General features: G+C 41.8%; 1 protein-coding gene across 2 annotated transcripts in view; it reads left to right on the top strand.

Moving 5' to 3' along the window:
- The first annotated feature begins 291 nt into the window (after positions 1 to 291).
- Positions 292 to 19,203, top strand: part of SLC16A1 (solute carrier family 16 member 1) — a 58,242-nt gene continuing 39,330 nt past the window's right edge. The window contains exon 1 of one of the 2 annotated variants that reach the window (XM_047726853.1): positions 292 to 760. The gene's annotated coding sequence lies outside the window, so the exon portion shown is untranslated. Of the gene's footprint in view, positions 761 to 6,604; positions 6,805 to 19,203 lie in introns of those variants that run through there. The other variant, XM_047726852.1, reaches the window with a different exon arrangement.

Raw genomic sequence — 19,203 nt, forward strand, 5'->3', positions numbered from 1 at the left:
CTCTGTGGCAAAGGCCATTTCCTTCATTATCAGTAAGGGGCGCCCTCAACATTTTTTAACTCCTCTAAGTTCAAACCCTGAAAAGCTAAACCCACAAGTGCCACTTTCTACCTATTCTATGTTCCAAGTTTTTTGGTGTGAGGACCTTCTTCCTCTATGAATGATTGGTAATGAGAATCTCTTATTTAAGGAAAACTCTCCACCCTACCCAATAGAGTATAACCTTATTCTATGGCCATAAAAATAATCCTATCAGAGTACAAGAGGCATAACATCTGAACTCATGGTTTATAGGAAAAGTAAGCTGGAGGGAGGGAGGAGGCTTCACTCTTTTAACACACAGCTCAGAAGGGGGATTGGTAGCCCCTGGACCTCACTTGGGTACAGGTGTCACAGATATTGTACGGCATGAGGCATTGTGGCAGATTACAGTTCTCAGAGGTCACCACAGACTGAGTTCATGCTTTATTTAAGCCCTATCTTGTTCACCAGTGCAGCAGCATCAAGGTCCAGTTAGAACACCCAGGTCTGGCTACCCAGCCAGGTGGATACATAAAGCCAGTCATTATGATCTAAGAGGCCTCCTTCACTGCATGCACCACTCTTCTGAGTCACATCAGGCTTGAGGTACAGCTGTTCAGGAGTTCCAACTGCCTGCTGCTGCTGTTGAGTAGGGGCCATAAGGTCCAATTTCTCACAACGAAAGATCTCACAGCATGGAATATGGGCGCCAGGACACCCAGAACTTCCTGGAATACAGGTGATCTTAACATTAAGCTTTAAAAAACATGTCCCAATATCTCCATCCCCAACTTAGTGCCTAGAAGTGCCTTATGAACACAACTCTCCCAAATTCAGATAAGCAGGGAAAAGTTCTTCCCTACAGTACATTTTCTGGTTTCGAAGGCAGATTTTGTGGCCAACAACTTTTGTCAGGATTGTTTAGCCCTACAAGGGATATAAGGAAACTAGAACAGGATTTTCTTAAGTCAAGATGGCCTTCAAACTCTAGGGATTAACCTCCTATGGTATTAATAGTTATAAATGACAATTTCTGCTCATGTATTTTTGGTGAGAACGAAATGAAGAATACTTCCTGATGATTCCAGAAAATATTATGTGACCTTAAGTTACTTAACCTTTTGTATCTGTATCTGTCTGTAAAATGGGGATTATAACAGTACTTAGTTTATAGCATTTTTACATGTAGTACACGAGTTAATATGCGTAAAGTGCTTAGATCAATGCCTGGCATATAGTAAGCACTTCCTAAGTCCTAGCTATCATCAATTTATCATTATTATTATTTCCAACCCCCCCCCCCCCGCAATCTGCCTGGAATACTAAAGAAGGGCAAGTAAGGAGGAAGGAAGGAGGGAGAAAAAGTAAAAGGAAGGAGCTTAGGGTTAGCCAGGGTCAAGGAGGTAGGTCTGGAAAATATGTAGGACCGTGCCTAAAAGGAATGCTTACCAGGAAAGATCCTAAATAATGATATAGGTTACAAAGGGCAGAGGCCAAAACTGTCTCTGTGCTGGCAGAAATAAGCAGGACATAAGCTTTTTCAGACCAGGAATGGAGTGATGATAAGGGAACTGTACTGCCATATACAAACAGAGCCTTAGGCAATTTGCTTGAAACAAACTGAATTAGAGGATAAACAGATCAAAAGGAATACTCTTGGTACTTGTTACTCACATGGATTGTTTTGCAACCTTTAAAGTCTTTAAGTCTCTTAAGACTTTAAAGTCTTTAAGTATTAGCATGAGTTTATCATAATTTTTTAGGTCTTCCCCCAAATTTGCAGGCTTTTTAATCTCAATTTCAGACAATTATTAAAAAAACAATGTAAATGTCCTTTACTATCGAAGCCATTGCAAATATTAAAAAATGCAGTAAATAATTAGTACACATAATTAGTACACGTGTAATTACAATTAGTACATGTGTAATTACAATTAGCACATATGTACTAGCAAATGTAGGACAGTAGGATTCCTTGAAAAACACGTATTTTTTCACAAAAAAATTCTCGAAGACTCAAAGAAGTAGAAAAGCAAATTTCTGGCCACCAAAACTACCAAACACACAAAAAGTCAGCAGATGGATATAATCTTTTTTTTTTTTTTAAAGACTTTATTTATTTATTTCACAGACAGAGATCACAAGTAGGCAGAGAGGCAGGCAGAGAGAGAGAGGAGGAAGCAGGCTCCCCGCTGAGCAGAGAGCCCGATGCGATGCCGATGCCGGGGCTCAATCCCAGGACCCTGGGATCATGACCTGAGCCGAAAGCAGAGGCTTTAACCCACTGAGCCACCCAGGCGCCCCGGAAATAATCATTTTTGACTAATGTGGCATGTTGAGGAAATTACTATTGGGAGCATTTTTGTTTTCTACCAAATTGCTAAGGCTTCCTTCATATGCGGCAGTTTGCTTTGACTGTTTTAACCAAATCATCTCTTGCCAGCAAAGAGCCAAAGAAGCTAACTGATTAGGATGCCAAACTGCAGGCTGGTGAGATACGTGAAAGGTCAAAACAGAGCAAGAAGGGAAAAGGGAAGATGGGGAGAGCTCCGGACAAGGCCTGAAATACATCTCACCAACACTGAGTTAGTCTTCCTTCAAAGGGTAGCAAATTCATCTTAGATCTAGACTTGGCCCTTAGGATGCAGCAGGACTACACTGATAAAGGACATAAAATATGAGAAATTCTGAATGAAAGAGTTCATTATTATTATTTTTAAAGATTATATTTTTTTAAAGATTATTTCTTTGAGAAAGAGAGCGCACGATTGCATGAGTGAGAGAGGGAGAGAGAATCTCAAACAGATTCCGCACTGAGCATAGAGCCTAATGCAGGGCTTGATTTCATGACCCGAGCCAAAACCAAGAGTCAGACATTTAACTGACTACACTGCCCAGGCACCCGGGATTTTATTTTTAAGTAATCTCTACGTCCTACATGGGGCCCAAACTCATAACCCGGAGATCAAGAGTCACATGCCCCACGGACTGACTGAGCCAGCCGGGTGGCCCAAGAGTTCTCTACTTTAATATTAGCATTGACATTATCTTCTTTATGCTAGGTATTTGCTTAGCAAACTCTTTTTTTCATACATGGTACAAAAGCAAATTTCATTTTCCATATTCCCTTTTGAGTTATTACAAATTATAAATGAGGAAGTATTCTTAATCAATTAAGTATTGCTGTGTTTTTAAAAAACCCCTTTTTGCTTTGTTTGGTGTTAGTGAAATGAGGATAACAGCATCTTCCACCACAGAAATGTTGGAATAATTAAGAGAATGTAAGTGAAGCATTTGAATTCCAGAGAAAATACACTCAAATTTTATTATTTTCCTTTTCTAGATAAAGCAACTGGATAACTCACTCAGCTTAAATAATAACTAATCGTTACAAATTTTCAAACTTTTTGCATTTGCATTTCTCATCCCATTACTGATTTCTGAGGTTAAAACTCTTACCTTAGAATCTTTAGAAGTTTTGCTCACTTTACAAGCTTGCCAAGAGCAGATTACCCATGGATCATTCAGTCTATTAGCCTCTAAAACAGGAAAGTGAATTTGGGGAATTTCATGCTAAAGCCGAAAGCCACTAAAGAGCATCATGCCTTCTCGGTTTTGAGATAATGATTTTGAAAGACTCCGTGGTGAAACGCTTTTATCTTAAAAACCGCACTTGGGGAGCGCCTGGGTGGCTCAGTTCGCTGAGTGACCAACTCTTGATCTCGCCTCAGGTCATGATCAGGTCCTGGGATCCAGTCTGTGCCCTCATTGCAGAATTGCTTGTTCCTCTTCCTCTGCTCCTCCCACTCCTTCAATCTTGCCGGTGCTCTTTCTTAATAAATAAATAAAAACTTAAGGGCAAAAAAAGGACAGCCTTTCAAAAAAAAAAAAAAACCCAAAAGACAAAAAAACAAACAAACAAATAAATAACAACACACTTGGTACAGTAGAAAAACCTAGGGCCTGGAGAGCTGGTTCTTCTGATCATACCATTTATTAGACGAGTGGCCTCAGAATAATTAGCTCCTCTGGGCCTTAATTTCCATTCTGTAAAACCTCCTCTCAGCTCTAAATTTTGGATCCTGTGCTTACTAGTTTATTTCTTCAGTGTCTCATGAATTAATCAGGAAAAAATCTGGAGAAAACCAAGACTTCTACCTGTATCATTTCATCAGTTTTGCCAGCTCACCCATCCTATTTCTACTTTTAGGCTGAGAACCCTTCTCTTGCTTTTGATCTTTCCCTCTTATGCACTTTATGAACAAATTATAGTATTAATCACAAACACCTGTAGAGTGCTTTCCAAGATTTACCAACCCCTTCTGCAAATACTCTTACTTGATTATTATCTTAACAGCTCAGGCTGGTAGCTATTATATTCAGTTTACCTGGCCTGCCCAGAAGAGTTCAATGAATGAATTGTCCAAAGTGACAAAGATAGTAAGTTATGGAAACAAACCTTCTAATTCCAAAGTCTATACTCTTTCCACAACATTACCGTTCCTAGTAGGAGCAGATCCAGATTTGTGGAGCCTGAGGTTTATACAATTTTGGTGGACATTTTCAAGAAAAGGAATACAAAATTACAATAAAGCACTAACATAATCCTGTGAACACACTGTTAGGGTTCCTCTTAGGGCCCTGAAAGGGGGTCTATTCAAGTGAAGTGCTTTTAGGATTAATCTTAAGGATTGAGTTTCATGGTTTTCCGTGACTATACAATTATTTAATTCTCACTATATGCCAGACACTTAAGTAAAATACTATTTTTGTTATCATAAAAACCCTATGAGGTAGGTATTATCCTTGTTTTAGAGAGCACAGAATGAGGCTTGGAGAGCAAAATAATTTGCCTAAGGATACAGAGCTTGTAAGTGCAAAGTATCAAAACTGGAACTGAGACATGGGTTGATATTATACATCTATGGTACTTTGTTCCTATATCAGCCTTTTTTTCGGGTTTCCTGGGAATCAACTTATTCTACCACTTCCTACTACATTCTACAGTTCTGGGCCTGATAGGCCCATGTCTGAACCAGTGCCATTTTGTCTCTCCAAATCCGTTCTCCTATCATTTACCATGAATGCTGCTACCACCCTAGCAATCCTAAAGCCCTGCTGTAATTCTCTGGATTTATCAAAGGTGAAAAGCAGTTACTGCTCATACGCACTGTCTGGCGATAGATTCTGTACAGCCTTCTGAGGTGTTGAACTATTACGGAAAACTTTCTTTTGTGTGAACCAGGCACAGTGGGTGAAGGGGAAAGCACATTTACATCTCAGAACCTGATCCCTCAATCCCCACTCCTCAATCACAGTTCTTCATTTGCAACACAAAACCTTAAGACCAACCTCACAGGGTGGTGAGAATTAAGGGCAGAGGGGGCAGGGTTGGGGCCAACAGCAAGTGGTCCTCAAATGTTGGTTGATTTCTTCTGCCTCATTCAATCCCTACAAAGAACTTGTAAACTCCTTGAAGGCAGGAGCCTTCATACATTTTTGGTATTTCCCAAAAGCCAACATAAGAGACACCTCATGATTATTCAACCTGATCACCTAAACTGATACACTCCAGTGTCTGGTCTTGCTCAAGAACCTACAATGGCTGTGAGAACAAAATCAGACTCTGGAGTCTGACTTTGGATGTTGCTCACTTTCTCTGTGACCTCTGCAAAGTTACTTAACCTCTCTGAGCCTCAAGCCCCTTATTTGGAAATGTTAAGAAGTTACCTACCTCTAAGGCTATGATGATAATTCAGGTGAACTGCTAAGTACATAATCAGTTCCTCAAAACTGCTAGCTGTATTTATACCCTGTCCCCAACTTTCTGCGTCCACAAAAACTTGGCCTCTGCATTCTCATTTCTCCGTGTTTCCAACATACGCACCTCCCCGGGGACCAGTCTCACCACCCTCTGACCTGCTCTGCTTTCCTTCATCAAATGCCGCAGGGGACGCTCTGTATTAAGAAAGTTGCATCAATTCTCTCCCCAAAACCACCAAAAGTGCCCAGGAGGTCGGTTCTACTACGGTTGCCTTTTTAGAGAACAGGAAACAGGCCCTGAGGGTTTGAGTGACTTCCCTGAGTTCACCGAACTCTGCTGAGGCCGCAGCCCGCCCCTTCGGCCTCTTCCGGGCCCGAGGTGGCCGCGCGTCCATTCACACCCTGCCAGTCCCTCCACTTCCAGTCGCTTCCCCGTTCCTCCCGGTTCCGGTCGCCCCCCACACCTGAGTCAGGCCCCCGGGGGACGCCCCATCCGTCCTTGGCGGCTTTTCCCTTTTCTCTGCCAGAGACTGAGGAGGAGGCCGACGCCGAAGTCCCGCACGCGTGTAGGTCACCGCGAACTCCTTGGACTGAGGACCCGAGGGGCAAGCTCCGCAGAGGAGCGCAGCAGCCCTGTAGACGCCGCAAAGTGGGGGCGCAAGGCGCGGGTCCTGCCCGGTCCGCCGGTCACGTGGCGGGAGGGGGCGCCGGCGCGCGCGCCTGAGAGCGTGTGGAGGCGCGGAGTCGCGGTTCGGGCGTATGTATGGGGGGGGGAGGGGGCGGCGGCCGGTGAGGGCCGGACTCCGCCCCTGTGCGCATGCTCGGGCCCCGGCGGATTATAAGGCAGCCCCGCGGGCCCGGCCCGACAAAGTGCTGGCGAGCTGCGACGTGACCTGTCGGCCGCGTGGGTGCCCGAGCGAGCTAACGAGGTAGCTGGCGAAGGACGTGACCTGGACCCTGGGCCTTGCGGGACTCCAGCCGTGTCACGTACACGCTTGGCGGCGCGAACCGCGCATAACGGTTAGTTGGGTAACGGCCCGCGGCGGCGCTGGGCGCGTACCCCGCGGTGCCCCTGCCGCCCTGGCGGGTGGGAGGGGGCCTCGGGAATGGAGCGCAGACCTGGGTCTCGGGGGAAGGAGGCGGCCCGGCAGGGGCATCGTGGCTGCGGGCAGCCGCGTAGCTCCGGAACGCGGCGTTGGGGAAGGAGACCTTGAGGCGATGGGGACAGTGCCTTCCCTCGTCCGGCGGGGCTGCGGCCCGGTAGTCAGGTGCGGGCCACCGGCCTAGCCGGGAGTTGGGTTGGATGCCCGGTGACCTTGGGAAGTAGCTTTTCCCCTAGCGTTCAGGAGTCTCCTCAAGAGATGCTTTTGAATTTGGAAAGGGACGACGTGGGGCTGGCTCACGTGGTGCCTCCCCGGTCCTCCTGGCCGCGTTCTGCTCGGAGAGAAGGGACTCGGAGCGGGAGTTATTTTGGACTCGTGGCATGCCTGCCCCAACCTCGGCCAGCCAATCCTTGCCCCACCTGGTGACTTGCGAGGGTGGTTTGGGAAGCCGCAGTCCCCGCAGCCAAGACGTGACTGCAGGGTTCCAGTGGACTTTGCTGAGGGAATAGTGCAGCTGGCCGACGCGGGGACTGGTGCTGACGGGGACTCTTTGTCATTCAACCTGTGGCTGCCGAATCTCTACTGGAGCGCCCTCGCGCTCCTGGTCTTGAAGGCAGCCCTGTTGGGAGGGATCTGAAGGATAGCGTTACACTTGGTCAGATGCACGCGTTTTGTTCCAAGTACATCCTTTTCTTCCACGTGCATTTTAACATTTCATTTCTTTGTCACGACTTGTTTGGTGTGACGAGCACTGGCCCAAACCACTTTATAATTATTTTCAACCATAAACAAACGGATTTCTGCTTGAGCCGGTTTGCAGCGTTTGCTTACGAGCTAGGCGCCTACTGATAACAGTAGAATGTTTACAGAGCTACTCTTTACCATAACTAGTTTTGAAATGTTTTTTTTTTTTAATTTCCCAAAAGTTATTCCGGTTTCGAAATAAAATGCGCACATGTCAGTGCCCTGATGAAACAAATGTGGGCTTAGTAACTAGTGGAATGTCGTGATAGGGTGAACTCAGTATTGTGTGAAAGTTTGGAAGAGTATGACTAGGAATTAGGCATTAATAAACAATGTCAGTGTTGGTTACCAGAACTGTGAGTGAATTATAGACTGCGTATCTTCAGCTTTTTAGCATGACGTTAAGTAGTGCCCATAAGTCCAAGTCTTATGCTGAGAAGTACAACTTTGCCTTAAAATTGCCATAGGAAATATCAGGAATTCAAGATATCTAGGCTTTAATACAGGTAATGGGTAAGTTTTATTTCAGAGTTTAACATACTTGAGTAATTTAGGGTTTAGATAAATGCTGTTCTTTAATCGTATTGCAGTGACTCTTGTTAAATATATAAGTTAATTGTCTGGAGAGATTTTGTGAGATTTTTATAGCTGAATAGATTTAAAGGTTTGGTTGTAAGCTTAACATAATAGGCTATAACATCCCTGAACAGATTTTTTGAAAAGGATAAAAAGGTCATAGGCTGAAACCATTTGATAGTGTTTGAATAGTTTACGTGTCTTTTTGTCTTCTAAATATTAATGCATATAACATTAACCCTGGAAAAGATCTTAATGACCAGCTAGTCAGATTCCCTTATTTTACAGATTAGGAAATTGAAATTGGAGAAGTTAAGTGACTTAACATCTTAGATGTGAAAACTTGTTGTTGTGTGGGAATTAATGTCTTTTGACTCCTATTAATCAGATCGGCACTCTTGAGCTTTCTGTAAATTGTTAATATGGATATAATTATTTTATACTAAAATAGATATTTGAGTAGCTTTTGCCCAATTATGTCCTTCATTCCCATTGTGTTTTCAGTCCACTTTATAATGCATCCCTATGTAGGATTTAGGTCCCTGTAAATGCCTATATGGTCAGTCTGTTTTTTGTTGCAGTGAAGACCAGGAAGATGGAACTTGGATGTGAGAAAAACAAACCAGAGAGTTGTGGGTATTTATGTATTCAGCAATTTGTTATCAGCTGCTAGGCACTATGAGAGACTTAGGTTTCAGCAATAAACAGGTTCTGGCCCTGTTCCTCCTGGAGTTTGTAGTTTAACTGAAGAGCAGATAGACTGGTAACAATGATTACTACAAGTATTCTTTATAAAGAAATACTGAGTGTTATGATAGAGAAAGTACAGATTCCTGGGGAATGAAATGGTGTATTCTGTACTTATGCGAAGACACCCAACCTAGTATAGAAGCAATCTGGTTAGGCTTCTGTGAGGAAATGCTACTTAACTTTTTAGACTTGATGGTTAGGAGCTAACTAAGCCAGGAAGTGATGGTGGAAAAAGCATTTCAGCCATGAATGCTGAAGCTCCAGAGTATAGGGTACGTTGGAAAAACTGCAAGAATTTAGCAAAGCTAAAGCATAAGAGAGAGAAGGGAAATTTGGGAGAGGTGGAAGTTGGAGAGATAGATAATATCAGATAATGGAATGCTTTATAAATCATTTTAAAGAATTAAGGAACTACCTTAAAAATTTAAGGAAGCACTCTTGCCTTGAAGCTAATCAAAAGCAGTTTAAGGGTTTGAAGTGGAGTTGAGGATATATTTTGCTTTTTAGGAACTTCACTCTGTATACAATGTGGGAACAGGCTGAGGGAGGCTTTTGGGAGTGTGTGAGACCACAGTGATGGACAGTTGTGGGAGGACATGAGAGGGGAAATCACACAGATGTGGGAAACTAGGGCAGCCAAAGTTAAAAGTATCTCCAACCTTCCAACTTAACCAAATACGATTTTGTGGGTTTACCAGATGGTATTTGTCTCCATTTAACCAGTGGGGGCAATAAGACATTGTATGATTAGCCCAGGGCTGCTCAGGTTGTCAGTCTCGGAAATAAAACAAATCCATTCCTGTCCTCTTTGTAGTTCTGTTGGTGTTATTGATAGTGATTTTTTTTTTTTCTTATTTATTCCCCTCTAAACAAACTTCTATCAAATTTCAAACACAGTTGAGAGCCAGTGTTTTATCTATCCCTTTTCTACTTCCCTAGACCTGCTGGGTTATTCGGAAGCAAATCATATGTGTATAATTAATTTGTCTACGAATATTTAAGTATATCTCTAAAAGATAGGATTCCAGGAATCATAACCACATACTATTGTCTCATCTGTAAAAATGAACATAACCAAATAACCAGGCAGTATTCAAATTTTCCTCAGTTGGCTTTTTTTTGTTTTTGTTTTTGTTTTTTGTTTTTTTTTTAAGATTTTATTTATTTATTTGTCAGAGAGAGAGAGGGAGAGAGAGCAAGCATAGGCAGACAGAATGGCAGGCAGAGGCAGAGGGAGAAGCAGGCTCCCTGATGAGCAAGGAGCCCGATGTGGGACTCGATCCCAGGATGCTGGGATCATGACCTGAGCCGAAGGCAGCTGCTTAACCAACTGAGCCACCCAGGCGTCCCTGTTTTGTGTTTTTTTAAGTAAGCTCTACACCCAACACAGGGCTTGAGCTCAAGACCCCAAGATCTAGAGTCACATGCTCTAGTGGCTGAGCCAGCCAGGCATTGTACCCTAGGGTTTTTTGTTTGTTTGTTTTTAATTTTTTAAGATCTAAATGTTTATTTGAGAGAGAGAGAAACCATGTAGAGAGGGGCAGAGAGAGAAGTCAGGCAGATTCCATGCTGAGTGTGGACGATGGAGCCTGTCTCAGACTCCATCTTACTACCCTGATATAGTGACCTGAGCCAAAACCAAGAGTTAGGTGTTCAAGCAACTGTGCCACCCAGGCACCACCCCACTCCAGGTTGCTTTTAAGTAATTGGTTTGTTTGATTTGGAATCCAAACACAGTCACACATTACCTTTGGTTGCTATATCTTTTAATCCGCAGTTTCCCCCTTTGTCATTTGTCATAATTGATTTGCTGAAGGAACTGGGTTATTTTTCCTGGTTTCCCTCATTCTGGATTTTGTTGAATATGTCCCTCTGGAATAGTTTTAACATGTTTTAGTTCAGCATATCCCTTGATTCCCTGTATTTCCTATAAATTAGTAGCTAGTTTGAAGACTTCAAGCATGCTTAGATCAGTTCAGGTTTGATTTCTGAGAGTAGGAACAGTGTGGAGGAAAGAACAAATATAATTCATAGGTGATGATGTATGTTTCCATCAGGAGGCCTTTGATTATCACTGACTTTGGTAAATTAATGGTGTGGCTCCATTTCTTCACTAGTGGCTTGCAAATGGCCTTTAATTCTCTCATATTCCTCTTTTTTTTTTTTTTTTTTTTTAAGATTTTATTTATTTAGGGATGCCTAGGTGGCTCAGTTGGTTAAGCATCTGCCTTTGACTCAGGTTATTATCCCAGGGTCATGGGATCAAGTTCCACATGTGGCTCCCTGCTCAGTGGGGAGCCTATTTCTCACTCTGCCTGCTGCTCCCCCTGCTTGTTTTCTCTCTCTCAGATAAATAAAATCTTTTTATTTATTTATTTTTTTAAAGATTTTATTTATTTGACACAGAGAGAGGGAACACAAGCAGGGGGAGAAGGAGAGGCAGGCTTCCCGCAGAGCAGGGAGCCTGATGCGGGGCTGATCCCAGGACTCTGGTATCAGGATCAGAGCCGAAGGCAGGGAAGGCAGGCGCTTAACTGACTGAGCCAACCAAGCACCCCTCTCTAACATTCCTTCCTAATTGATTAACTAGAATACCTCTATAGAAAATAGGGTTTTTTCCCCCAGTTTTATTTTGAGATATAATTGACATTACTGTGTAAGTTTAAGATACATAGCATGATGGCTTGACTAACATATATTATGAAATGATTGCTACAAATAAGTTTAGTTATCATCCATCAGCTCATCAGATAAAATAAAAAGAGCAAAAAAATTTTTTTCCTTTCAAAGAGAACTCAGAATTTACTCTCTTAACCTTCCTATATATAATGTAATAGTGTTAACTATAGTCATCATGCTTTACCTTAACATATCTAGTACTTATAATTGGAAATTTGTTATCTTTTAACTACCTTCCTCTAAGTGGTTTTTGAATACTAAGGGCAGGTTAAAGTTTGTGTGTGTTTTGTTTTTGTTTTTTTGACAGAGAGACTGAGAGAGAGGGAACACAGCAGGGGGAGGGGAAGGGGGAGAAGGAGGTTTCCTGCCCAGCAGGGGAAACCAGGGAGCCCAATGCGGGACTCCATCCCAGGACCCTGGGATCATGACCTGAGCCAAAGGCAGATGCTTAATGACTGAGCCACCCAGGTGCCCCAAAGTTTGTGTGTTTTAATAGAATATCATATGTATTGAGACACTATCTTTTTTGGAGGTATGTATGTCTGTATTTTTAAAGATTTTATTTACTTATTTGACAGAGCACACAAGTTGGGTGAGTGACAGGCAGAGGGAGAGGGGGAAGCAGGCTTCCCACGGAGCCACGAGCCTGACATGGGGATGTGGGACTCCATCCCAGGGATCCTGACCTGAGCCTAAGGCAGATGGTTAACCCCGCTGAGCCACCCAAGCACCCCTGGAGAAATGTATTTAAATGTATCAAGATATATCCTCTTTAAAAGCCGGTATTTTGTTAAAATGTTTTTAGCACTTGATATGAGCATTTCTTTTTTTTTTTTTTTAATATTTTACTTTTATTTATTTATTTGAGAGAGAGAGACAGAGAGAGCACGAGCGAGGAGGTCAGAGGGAGAAGCAGACTCCCTATGGAGCTGGGAGCCCGATGTGGGACTCGATCCCAGGACTCCAGGATCATGACCTGAGCCGAAGGCAGTCGCTTAACCAACTGAGCCACCCAGGTGCCCCTGATATGAGCATTTCAAATGGTTTTTAGTATTTGGAATATTTAGAATTTCTATTCTTACATTGATAGGGTCTCTTTTGGTCTTCTCTGCTCTTTCAGTTTATTTGTTCCCATAGCTTTTGGGAAATTTCTGATAGAATCACTACCAAATCTAAATCTCAAGCTGTAACCGGAATATAGGTTTAAAATTCCTTAAGTACAGAGATTGATTACTCTTATCCGTGATCTGCTTTTATAGTTATCTCTTGGGCATTTCATACTTAAAATGTTGCCTGAGGTTCATTATCTCTGCCTGTTCTCAACTTGCCTTCATCCCCCAAACCTAGTCTTTTCTTCTGACTACATTCTTTCAGGTAGTTAGGCTTAAAACCTCTGAGTCATCTTAACACTTCCCTAGTGGGCCCCCTGCCCTCCCAAATGCAACTATGTGCCAGAGTTTCTCTTCTTTGTTATCTCTTGTGTCCATTCTCTCCCCCCACCAACCCCACTTTTCATTTTATCATTACTCCCTAGTTTTGGCTGCTGCTATGATTGTTGCTGTGGCCTTGTACCTCCGATCATTGCCATTCCCCTTCTCCAGTCTGTTCTATGGTGTTCTGACAGTTCCTTTTTTAAAATTTAATTTTTTGTGTGTGTGTGTTCCAAAATTCATTGTTTATGCACCACACCCAGTACTCTATGCAGTATGTGCTCTCCTTAATACCCACCACCAGCCTCACCGAACCCCCACCCCTCTCCCCTCCAAAACCCTTAATTTGTTTCTCAGAGTCCACAGTCTCAAATTGTCTCCCCCTCCAGTTTCCCCCAGCTCAGTTCTCTCATCTCCCCATGTCCTCCGTGTTATTCCTTATGCTCCACAAGTAAGTGAAACCGTGTGATACTTGACTCTCCGCTTGACTTAATTCACTCAGCATAATCTCCTCCAGTCCCATCCATGTTGATACAAAAGTTGAGTATTCATCCTTTTTGATGGAGGCATAATACTCCATAGTATATATGGACCACATCTTTATCCATTCGTCTGTTGAAGGGCATCTTGATTTTGTCCATGGTTTGGCAACTGTGGCCATTGCTGCTATGAACATTGGGGTACAGATAACCCTTCTTTTCACTATAGCTGTATCTTTGGGGTAAATACCCAGTAGTACAATTGCAGGGTCATAGGGTATTTTTAATTTCTTAAGGAATCTCCACACTGTTTTCCGAAGTGGCTGCACCAACTTGCATCCCCACCAACAGTGTAAGAGGGTTTCCCTTTCTCCACATCTTCTCCAACACTCGTTTTTACTGTCTTGTTAATTTTGGCCATTCTAAGTGGTGTAAGGTGGTATCTCAATGTGGTTTTGATTTGAATCTCCCTGATGGCTAATGATGATGAACATTTTTTCATGTGTCTGTTAGCCATTTGTATGTCTTCCTTGGAGAAGTGTCTGCTCATGTCTTTTGCCCATTTTTTGATGTGATTATCTGTTTTTTGAGGGTTGAGTTTGAGGAGTTCTTTATAGATGTTGGATATCAGCCCTTTGTCTGTAGTGTCATTTGCAAATATCTTCTCCCATTCTGTGGGTTGCCTCTTTGTTTTGTTGGCTGTTTCCTTTGCTGTGCAGAAACTTTTGATCTTGATGAAGTCCCAAAAGTTCATTTTCGCTTTTGTTTCTTTTGCCTTTGGAGACGTGTCTTGAAAAAAGTTGCTGTGGCCAATGTTGAAGAGGTTACTGCCTATGATCTCTAGGATTTTGATAGATTCCTGCCTCGTGTTGAGGTCTTCTATCCATTTCGAGTTTATCTTTGTGTATGGTGTAAGAGAATGGTCGAGTTTCATTCTTCTATACATAGCTGTCCAATTTTCCCAGCACTATTTATTAAAGAGACTGTCTTTTTTCCACTGTATATTTTTTCCTGCTTTGTTGAAGATTATTCGACCATAACTGGTGTCCTACCAGTTCTGATCATGTCATTTCTCTAATCAAAATTTTCTCATGGTTTTCTAGTGCCTACCAAATTTAATATTTGTCTGAATAAAGTCTTCAGTATATGACTCCCGAGTTACCCTTCTGAGTTGTATGTTATTCTTCCTTTAACTTGCACTGACAAACTGAAATTTTTCTCCATGCTTTTTTCCCTGTAATTTTTTTTTTCTCTTTGCCCGGTCATAGGATCCATTTTATAATGATCTATATGCCAAGTTTAGTATAGTTGAGGTGTTTGAGCCCTTGTGTCCTATTAAGAAGTAATGAAACAGCAATGATGATTTTTTTTTTTTTTTTAAGATTTTACTTATTTATTTGACTGGGAGGGTGAGGGGGGAAGAAGGCTCCCTGTTGAGCAGAGAGCCGATGCTACGCGGGGCTTGCGGGGCTCTAGGGGCTCCATCCCAGGACCCTGGGATTGTGACCTGAGCTGAAGGCAGAGGCTTAACCCACTGAGCCACCCAGGCGACCCAGCAATGCTGATCTTTTTTTTTTTTTTTTAAAGACTTTATTTATTTATTTGACAGACAGAGATCACAAGTAGGCAGAGAGGCAGGCAGAGAGAGAGAGGAAGGGAAGCAGGCTCCCTGCTGAGCAGACAGCCCGCTGCAGGGCTCGATCCCAGGACCCTGGGATCATGACCTGAGCCGAAGGCAGAGGCTTTAACCCACTGAGCCACCCAGGCGCCCCCCAGCAATGCTGATCTTAAGGAAATGATGATTTCTCTTCTGGGGTCACAGTACACACAGTGACAGCAGGAGTTCACATCTACCAAAAGGGAGACTGGCTCAGGGGCTAAGCTGTTGAGGAGTACAACTGACCACTTATGCAGAAGAAGCAGGGTCCAGCTCTTTTGGTTGTCCGTACTACTACTATAGTACTAATCACAGCTGATAGTATTGTTAAATCTAATCTGATGTGATTATAATGACTTAACCTTCATATAAAGAAGTTTCTCAAAATGTACAAGCATTGTAAGCTACATATTTGATCATTTGTTGAAAAATATTTCTTCCCTTTGATTTTGCTCTTAGTGTGTAAATCACGAAAATTATTGAGTGAATGAAAGCTTGATAATACTGCTCTAGTGTGTTAAACTGTGTTGGATAGCAACAGGGCTTTTTTTTTTAAGTTTTTATTTTAAATCTAATACATTTAACAGTGTTTGAGTTTCAGATATACAATATAGTGATTGAACAATTCTGTACATTACTCAGTGTTCATCATGATAACTGTACTTCTAACAGGGCTTTTCAAAGTTGCCTTATATAGTTTTGAGACTCAGAGGTTTTACTTTGTTAACTCTCTCTTCTCTTCCCCTATCAGCGGTTTTTAACCAAGGATCTGCAGATTGGTCTTCCATGGTCAATGGAATTCAGGGGGTCTCTGAACCTGCTGAAGAAAAAAAATTACATCTTCTCATTAACTTCTACATAAAATCTAGTTATTCCAACTATGAATGTAGGCAACAAGCAATGAGTAGTTTTGCAGTACCTGTGACTTTGTCATCAGTAGAAATTTTCATATGATACAGTGCTTGCTGCCAACTTGAAATTGTTTAAACTCAATCATTACTTTAAAGTTACTGTGATTATTAGACCAACTACTAGATCTTCTCTAACTTGTTATTTTTAAAAACACATGTCAATTAAAAATATATTTTGACAATTGTATATTTGTATTTTATGCATTTAAAAACATCATTCTGACAAGAATAATGACAGGTTTTACCAAATTGTCAAAGCAATCTGTGGCACCAAAGAGGTGCTCCTAACTCCTCCTAACTCTTACATGTCTGTTCTGATATAGGAATGGTTAGCCAAAAGCTGTGATGGAATATAGCATATAAATCATGATATCACAGGTTTATGTAAATTGTTTGGCCATTGACTTTTGTGTACTAAATCATAAATTTTGACCACACAAATGATAGGGAACAAAATATTTGTGTATTTTAAGGGCTAGTAAGATGATTTCTACAAATTTAGGCAGAATAATTTTCCTTTGTATTCAGGAAGTGTATGTTTATATAACTTAAAATTATGGTTTCCAAAATTCTGTGTTTTTTTTTTATTTTTAAAAATTTTTTTTAAATTTTTAAAAGTAAGCTCTAGACTTGAACTCACAAGTTCAAGATCAAGAGTTGTACACTCCACTGACTGAGCTAACCATGTGCCCCCCAAATTCTCTTAAATGGCATAAGTTAAATGAAATAGGTGGTGTCTTTATTGACTTGGAGGACTTTCTTACTGTCTTTTGGATATGATCAGCAAAATACTTCAAATTGCTTCCAATGTTATCTTTATCAGTTCACTCTTTTAGATGCAGGCTTTTATTTTGCTCAGCTGAATGAATCCTTAATGGGGTTAGTGGAATTCAGGTTTGAAGTACCTGCTCTGGAGATTAGAAATACATATCCTTGGGGTGCCTGGCTGGCTCATTCAGAAGAGTGTGTGAGTCATGGGTGAATTTGAGCCCCATGTTGGGTGTAGAGATTACTTAAATAAAAATGAAAGAAAGACACATCTTCTCTTTTTTCTTTCTTTTTTTAAAGATTTTATTTATTTATTTTGAGAGAGAGGGAGTGCGTGAGAGAGCGCAAGCTGAATGGAGGGGAGGGACAGAGGGAGAGGGAGGAGCAGGCTCCCTGCAGGGAGCCTAATGTAGGACTTGATCCCAGCATCTGGTATCATAACCTGAGCTGAAGGCAGACACTTAATCAGCTGAGCCAGTAAAGTGCCCAAGACATGTCCTTTCTATTGTGATTGTGTAATGATGTTTGTATTTGCTGTCATCTAGAATACTACTTGAGAAGTTAGTAGAGGGAAAACAAATGGTTTAATGATAACTACAGTTTCCAGGAAAATAAAAACACTCCTTTGAAAATTGAATATTTCTAATAAAGGAACTGATGATTATTTTAAAAGACAATATAGTCTTGTCCGCAGTTAAGGCGGCTATTTAAGTTTTTGGTTTTTTATTTTTTTTAAAGATTTTATTTATTTATTAGAGAGAGAGAGAGAGCGAGCACATGAGGGAGAAGGTTGGAGGGAGAAGCAGACTCTCTGCTGAGCAGGGAGTGCAATGTGGGACTCGATCCTGGAACTCCAGGATCATGACCTGAATGAAAGGCAGTTGCCCAACCGAGCCATCCAGGCGCCCTGGTTGTTTTTGTTTTTTAGAAAGATTTTATATATTTGTCAGAGAGAGAGACAGGCAGGGGAGTGGCAGGCAGAGGGAGAGCAAGGAGCCCAATGTGGGACTCAATTCCAGGACTGGGATCGCAGCCTGAGCTGAAGGCAGATGCTTAACCGACTGAGCCAGCCAGGCATCCCATATTTAAGTTTAACCTAGTAAATTTGGGGTAATAATGCTGACTTATTTTTGCTACATCTTTAGCATCTATGAATATCTTCTAAAAAAGTTTTCCATGTTTGCAATAGCCAAACTATGGAAAGAGCCCAGATGTCCATGGACAGATGAGCGGTTAAAGAAAATATGATATGTATACACAATGGAATATTAATTATTCAGCCATCAAAAAAAACGATATCTTGCAGTGACATGGATGGAACTAGAGGGTATTATGCTAAGGGGAATAAGTCAGTCTGAGAAAAACAAATACCATATAATTTCACTCATGTGGAATTTAAGAAAACAGAAGAGCATAGAGGAAGGGAGGGAAAAATAAAACAAGGTGAAATCAGAGGGAGAGAAACCATAAGGGACTTTTTTTTTTTTTTAAGATTTTATTTATTTGACAGAGACAGCAAGAGAGGGAATACAAGCAAGGGGAGTGTGAGAGGGAGAAGCAGGCTCCCCGCTAAGCAGGGAGCCCTATGCAGGGCTTGATCCCTGGACCCTGGGATCATGACCTGAGCTGAAGGGAGATGCTTAAGGACTGAGCCACCCAGGCGCCCAGAGACTCTTAACCATAGGAAAGAGACTGAGGGTTGTTGGAGAGGAAGGTGGGATGGGGTAACAAGGTGATTGGCATTAAGGAGGGCATGTGATGTAATGAGCGCTGGGTGTTACATAAAACTAATGAATTGCTGCACTCTACCTATGAAATTGATAATATCCTATATGTTAATTAATTGACTTTAAATAAAATTAAATTTTAAAAACTTCTCAGATAGGGACGCCTGGGTGGCTCAGTTGGTTAAGCGGCTGCCTTCGGCTTGGGTCATGCTCCCAGCATCCTGGGATCAAGTCCCACATTGGGCTCCTTGCTTGGTGGGGAGCCTGCTTCTCCCTCTGCCTCTGCTGCCACTCTGCCTGCCAGTGCTCACTCTCTCTGTCATTCTCTCTGGCAAATAAATAAATAAAATCTTAAAAAAAAAAAAACACAAAAAACAAAAAAACTTCTCAGATATACATTGAAGAATGGTGGGTAATGATTTGATTCTAGACAATACTCAATTTTAATACTCTACTGTGGTTTGTCTGTTACTGATAAAACAAGAAAATAAAACAACCTAGTTTTTTGAGAGAATGAGGGTCAAAGGTAGCATAATAATGAAGTTCAGATTCATTGAAAGGCTGTTTATTAAAGAATTACCATGTGTAGGGCACC

Source organism: Lutra lutra, chromosome 4, assembly GCF_902655055.1.
Source record: "Lutra lutra chromosome 4, mLutLut1.2, whole genome shotgun sequence".
In the NCBI taxonomy this organism is placed as follows: Eukaryota; Metazoa; Chordata; class Mammalia; order Carnivora; family Mustelidae; genus Lutra; species Lutra lutra.